The following is a 6,513-nucleotide window of genomic DNA, read 5'->3' as shown; positions in this document are numbered from 1 at the left end:
CTGGTGCGCTGAGATGACCCAGAGCAATGGGATGGGGAGGGAGGTAGGAGGGGGGTTCAGGATGGGGGATACATGTATACTCATGGCTGATTCATGTCAACATTTGGCAAAAACCACTACAATATTGCGAAGTAATTAGCCTCCAATTAAAATAAATCAATAAATTTTTTAGAAAACTCAACATTCAAATAACTAAAAAAAAAATCAATCCAATAGATCTTAAGGAAAAAGAAACTGTAAAAAATAAACAGTAAATAACTGTAAATTATGTAGTGGAAAGAAAGTGAAAGTGAACTCGCTCAGTCGTGTCCGACTCTGCGACCCGTGGACTGTAGCCCACCAAGCTCCTCCATCCATGGGATTCTCCAGGCAAGAATACTGGAGTGGGTTGCCATTTCCTAAGATTAAATAGATCAATCATCACAATATACCTAAAGAGAATGAACTCACTATTAAAATACAAAGATCCTCAGTTTTTTTTTAAGTTAGCCATATATGGTTTATGAGAGGCATACTTCAAATGAAAGACATTAAAAGGTTAAAGATATTAAAAAAGACTTAAAAATACAAGCAAATTTTTTCCTAAGTGATTGTAGCAATATTAATGTTAAATAAAATGGAATTTAAGGCAAAAGACAACAATGTGGATAAAAAGAGAAATACACAATTAAAAAGAACATTTCACTAAGAAGATTCAACAGCCACCAACTTGTGTGCATTTAAAGTATATACAAAAAGCAAAAAACTCATTAAAATATAATATGATGTTGACAAACCACAGTCATAGAGGAAGATTTTATCTAATCTGTATCAGAATATGATAAATTGAGTAACTTGAACAAACAAGTCAGGATTTAAACTTCGCAGGTATATACAGAAGCCTCCAAAAAGCAAAGCAAAACAAACGAACAAAAATAGAGAGTAAATGTTCTTTAGAAATGCACATAAAACAAAGACAAAAAGCTAGCACAGTTTAGTTAGCTTTCAAGTCTCAATAAATTCCAAATGATCACATTCCATTACCACAATAAAATTAAATTAGAAAACATAAAATGATAATTTTAAGTAGTAACAAATGTTTGAAAACATATGTGTGTGTATATATATACACACACACACTCCTAAAATAAGGAGGAAGGGCTTTTAGGTTTGTCCTCTCCGATTTGTAGAATTCTAGTTGGCTCTGTGCTGACTTCGACAGCACATATACTAAAATTGGAACGATACAGAGATTACCGTGGCCCCTGCGCAAGGATGACATGCAAATTCGTGAGGCGTTCCATATTTTTATATTTCTTTTTCTATATTATTTGCCAAAGTGAGATAAGAAACATCTTGATTTTAAAGCTTTAAGAGGCATTTGATTTTCTAAAAGGACAGTCTGAAATCTTTATGTTGATATAAATTTAAAGATATAAATGACTCAGTTAGTCATGCAAAAACATTAATCTCGATTTTTAAAAGATCCAAAAAGCTGTCCAGTTTATATTTTTATGACAAATAAAAAAATAGCATTCAACTGAAAAAAAATAAATAATAAAGTTAGCTGAGTTTAAGCTCTTCCTCAAATAGTGGCAGTAACACAATGTATCCACTAGATGTCAGTGTTACTTTACGTTCATTCTTATTTGCCCACGTTGACGTCGGAGAAGGCAATGGCACCCCACTCCAGTACTCTTGCCTGGAAAATCCCATGGATGGAGGAGCCTGGTAAACTGCAGTCCATGGGGTCGCTAAGAGTGGGACACGACTGAGCGACTTCACTTGCACTTTTTTACTTTCGTGCACTGGAGAAGGAAATGGCAACCCACTCCAGTGTTCTTGCCTGGAGAATCCCAGGGATGGAGGAGCCTGGTGGGCTGCCGTCTATGGGGTCGCAGAGTCAGACACGACTGAAGCGACTTAGCAGTAGACGTCGAATTACACCCAAGACCACCCAGTCCAACGAGTTAGATTTCAGACCCAGTTCTAGCCCTTTTAGGTTTGATTTAAGTACCTAATAATACAGAAATAGTAATACCTATAGTGAAAAATTTTAACGTGCTATATATAAATGTAAATATTTATCATAAAATAGTTTCCTAGATCTCTTTGTGTGATTTTCCCTGAATTATTCATTTAGCTTCCTAAAGCAGTTTTGTATAGTTTTCTAAGCCTTTTGAGAGACAAAGGGAAGCATTTTGAGTAAGCATTTCCTATTTTGGGGTGAGAGGGCACATCCCTTTAAGTAGTCTTCAATTTGTATTTGTACATTCCTCTTAGCAATACAGCCCTGTGACAGAGAAATGCTAACATTGAAAAAGATCTGGAGAAGCTATCTATTCTAACTGCCTGCATCTTAAACATTGACAAATGGGGAACTATTCTATTTTTAAAGACTGCAGGGAAGGAAATCATCAGTCAGGAAGTTCTTCTTCCCGTCTAATCTAATTCCTTCCTGGTGAAATGTAATCCCATTTCCTCTATAGTGAGCCTTTCCAGTTGAGGATGAAGGAATAAACTGCCCACAATCTTCATGTGGGGAATAACCCTTCACATTCTGGAATATGCGCCTACAAGTCTTTCCTGAGCTACAAAGAAGATCTCAACAAGGGAGGAGGCAGCAGCTTTGCAAATTTAGGTAAAGTCTTAATAGACCCAAAAGTATTGTGTTAATAGACTCTCACAAAAGCCTTTTGTAATATAAAGAGGCCTGACCTTGAAGTAAAGCAATAGGTGTTCTTATCTCCACTGGGCTCCACTAGCTTTCTGGGTTATTTGAGGAGGTTGGATTAAATATGATCATGATGGAGCACCTGCTAGGAACAAGGTTTTTAATCAGTTCTTCAGGTTTCATCTATTCTTAAAACAATCTTTACAACAGGCCTGCAAGGTAGGATGATTACAACCATTTCCAAAGAAAGAAACTGAGGCTCAAGAAGGTTAATTACATTGCCCAGAAGCACACAGCTGGTAGGGGACAGAGCTGAGCTTCGAGCTCTTTACGATTCCCAGGCCGTGGATGTACAGCAGACCTCTTGTTCTTCATGTTCTTAGACTTAACAGTGATGAAGTGATGGGCTTCACAGTGATGGGCTCTAAAAACAGAAACATAGAAACAGGAGTGTAGAAGGGCCTTCCTCATCCAAGCCACTGCTCTGCTCTTAACTTCACCCCGGGTGATTGAAAGCTAACCGTGTGTGTGTTAGTATGTGATGATCGGCTATGCAGCTTCTACATTAGGGACGTGCGTGCATGCTCAGTTGCTTCAGTCATGTCCAACTCTTTGCAACCCTACGGGCTGAAGCCCACGAGGCTCCTCTGTCCATGGGATTCTCCAGGCAAGAATACTGCAGTGAGTGGGTTGCCATTTCCTCCTCCAGGGGATCTTCCTGACTCAGGGGTTGAACCAGAGTCTCTAGAGTCTCCCACGTTGGCAGGCGGGTTCTTTACCACTGAGCCACCTGGGAAGCACGTTCAGTTCAGTTCAGTTGCTCAGTTGTATCCAACTCTGCGACCCCATGAACCGCAGCACACCAGGCCTCCCTGTCCATCACCAACTCCCGGAGTTCACCGAAACTCATGTCCATTGACTCGGTGATGCCATCCAGCCATCTCATCCTCTGTCGTCCCCTTCTCCTCCTGCCCTCAATCTTTCCCAGCATCAGGGTCTTTACAAATGAGTCAGCTCTTCGCATCAGGTGGCCAAAGTATTGGAGTTTCAGCTTCAGCATCAGTCCATTCTCAATCAGGTGAAGTTGAGGAATCTTCTGCTCCGTCTTTAAAAGCAAGAAATAGTCATAATCATCTCAGGTGTCAAATCTGGCCCTACCTGAACCCAGAGCGTGCACGAGAAGGAATCGTTTTTCCAAATATGTCTATGTGTGTGTACTCGGTCGTGTCTGACTTTCTGCTGCCCCATGGGCTGTAGCACGGCAGGCTCCTCTGTTCACGGGATTTTCCAGGCAAGAATACTGGAGCGGGTTGCCATGGCCTCTTCTAGGGGATCTTCCCAACCAGGGATCAAACTCCTGTCTCTTGCATCTCCTGCACTGGCAGGTGGGTTATTTACCAGCTTCCAAGTAAGTCCTGACCAATTCTGAACGTTGATTAGGTGGTTTCTGCCTCTGCAGTGCAGACACCCGTTTGCTCCCTCTGTCCTTCTCTTCCTTCTTCATTTCCTGCTCTCCTTTTTCCCTTTTCTTTCTTTCCCTTTGCCTTTCTTTTCTTCTCTTCCTTTCTTTCTTGAAACAATCAGAAGTGAAGTAGGGGTAGGGTGAGGAGATAGAAATGGGTCAGTCAGTCTGTTCAGTCGCTCAGTCATGTCCAACTCTTTGCAACCCCATGCACTGCAGCACACCAGGCTTCCATGTCCAACAACTCCTGGAGCTTACTCAAACTCATGTCCATTGAGTCAGTGATACCATCCAACCATCTCATCCTCTGTTGTCCCCTTCTCCTCCTGCCTTCAATCTTTCCCAGCATCAGGGTCTTTTCTAATGAGTCAGTTCTTTACATCAGGTGGCCAAAGTATTAGAGCTTCAGCTTCAGCATCAGTCCTTCCAATGAATATTTAAGACTGATTTCCTTTAGGATGGACTGGTTTAATCTCCTTGAAGTCCATGGACTCTCAAGAGTCTTCTCCAACACCACAGTTCAAGAGCATCAAGCTCAGCTTGTGTTATGGTCCAACTCTCATATTCATACAGGGCTACTGGAAAAACCAAAACTTTGACTAGATGGACCTTCATTGGCAAAGTAATGTCTCTGCTGTTTTTAATATGCTGTCTAGGTTGGTCATAGCTTTTCTTCCAAATAACAAGTGTCTTTTAATTTCATGGCTGCAGTCATCAACTGCACTGATTTCGGAGCCCAAGAAAATAAAATCTGCCACTGTTTCTATTGTTTCCCCATCTATCTGACATGAAGTGATGGGACCAGATGCCATGATCTTAGTTTTCTGAATGTTGAGTTTTAAGTCAGCTTTTCACTTTCCTCTTTCACTTTCATCAAGAGGCTCTTTAGTTCTTCTTCACTTTCTGCCATAAGGGTGGTATCCTCTGCATATCTGAGGTTATTGACATTTCTCCCAGAAATTTTGATTCCAGCCTGTGCTTCATCCAGCCCAGCATTTCGCATTATGTACTCTGCATATAAGTTAAATAAGCAGGGTAACAATATACATCTTGACATACTCCTTTCCCAATTTGGAACCAGTCCATTGTTCCATGTCCAGTTCTAACTGTTGCTTTTTGACCTGCATATAGATTTCTCAGGAGGACAGTAAGGTGGTCTGGTATTCTCAGCTCTTAAGGATTTTCCACAGTTTGTCATGATCCACACAGTAGAAATAAGTGGGGGGTCAAAAGATACAAACAACTTTTAGTTATAAAATAAGTAAGTCCTTGGGATGTAAGGTAGAGCATGGTGACTATAGTTCAGTTCACTTCAGTCGCGTCCAACTCTGTGACCTCATGAATCCCAGCAAGCCAGGCCTCCCTGTCCATCACCAACTCCCAGAGTTCACTCAGACTCGTGTCCATTGAGTCAGTGATGCCATCCAGCCATCTCATCCTCAGTCGTCCCCTTCTCCTCCTGTCCCCAATCCCTCCAAGCATTCCAATGAGTCAACTCTTCGCATGAGGTGGCCAAAGTACTGGAGTTTCAGCTTTAGCATCAGTCCTTCCAAAGAAATCCCAGGGTTGATCTCCTTCAGAATGGACTGGTTGGATCTCCTTGCAGTCCAAGGGACTCTCAGGAGTCTTCTCCAACACCACAGTTCAAAAGCATCAGTTCTTTGGCACTCAGCCATCTTCACAGTCCTACTCTCACATCCATACATGACCACAGGAAAAACCATAGCCTTGACTGGACGGACCTTAGTCGGCAAAGTAATGTCTCTGCTTTTGAATATGCTATCTAGGTTGGTCATAACTTTTCTTCCAAAGAGTAAGCGTCTTTTAATTTCTTTTAATTTAATCTATTTCCCATGAAGTGATGAGACTGGATGCCATGATCTTCGTTTTCTGAATGTTGAGCTTTAAGCCAACTTTTCGCTCTTCTCTTTCACTTTCATCAAGACGCTTTTTAGCTCCTCTTCACTTTCTGCCATAAGGGTGGTGTCATCTGCATATCTGAGGTGATTGATATTTCTCCCGGCAATCTTGATTCCAGCTTATGTTTCTTCCAGTCCAGCATTTCTTATGATGTACTCCGCATATAAGTTAAATAAGCACGGTGACAATATACAGCCTTGACGCACTCCTTTTCCTATTTGGAACCAGTCTGTTGTTGCATGTCCAGTTCTAACTGTTGCTTCCTGACCTGCATACAGATTTCTCAAGAGGCAGGTTAGGTGGTCCCTAACCCATCAGGTTAGGTGGTTCCCATCTCTCTCAGAATTTTCCACAGTTTATTGTGATCCACACAGTCAAAGGCTTTGGCATAGTCAGTAAAGCAGAAATAGATGTTTTTCTGGAACTCTCTTGCTTTTTCGATGATCCAGTGGATGTTGGCAATTTGATCTCTGGTTCC

At 41.4% G+C, this 6,513-nt stretch overlaps 1 non-coding gene across 1 annotated transcript; it reads left to right on the top strand.

The window, feature by feature from the left end:
- Positions 1-1,185: 1,185 nt before the first annotated feature.
- On the top strand, positions 1,186-1,289 carry LOC114114680 (U6 spliceosomal RNA). Its single transcript, XR_003589297.1, has one exon. It is a non-coding gene; the product is annotated as a U6 spliceosomal RNA (small nuclear RNA).
- Positions 1,290-6,513: the final 5,224 nt, after the last annotated feature.

This window comes from Ovis aries, chromosome 4 (assembly GCF_016772045.2).
Source record: "Ovis aries strain OAR_USU_Benz2616 breed Rambouillet chromosome 4, ARS-UI_Ramb_v3.0, whole genome shotgun sequence".
Lineage (NCBI taxonomy): Eukaryota > Metazoa > Chordata > Mammalia > Artiodactyla > Bovidae > Ovis > Ovis aries.
Note: the sequence above shows the minus strand (reverse complement) of the source record. Positions and strands in the feature narration are given on the sequence as shown.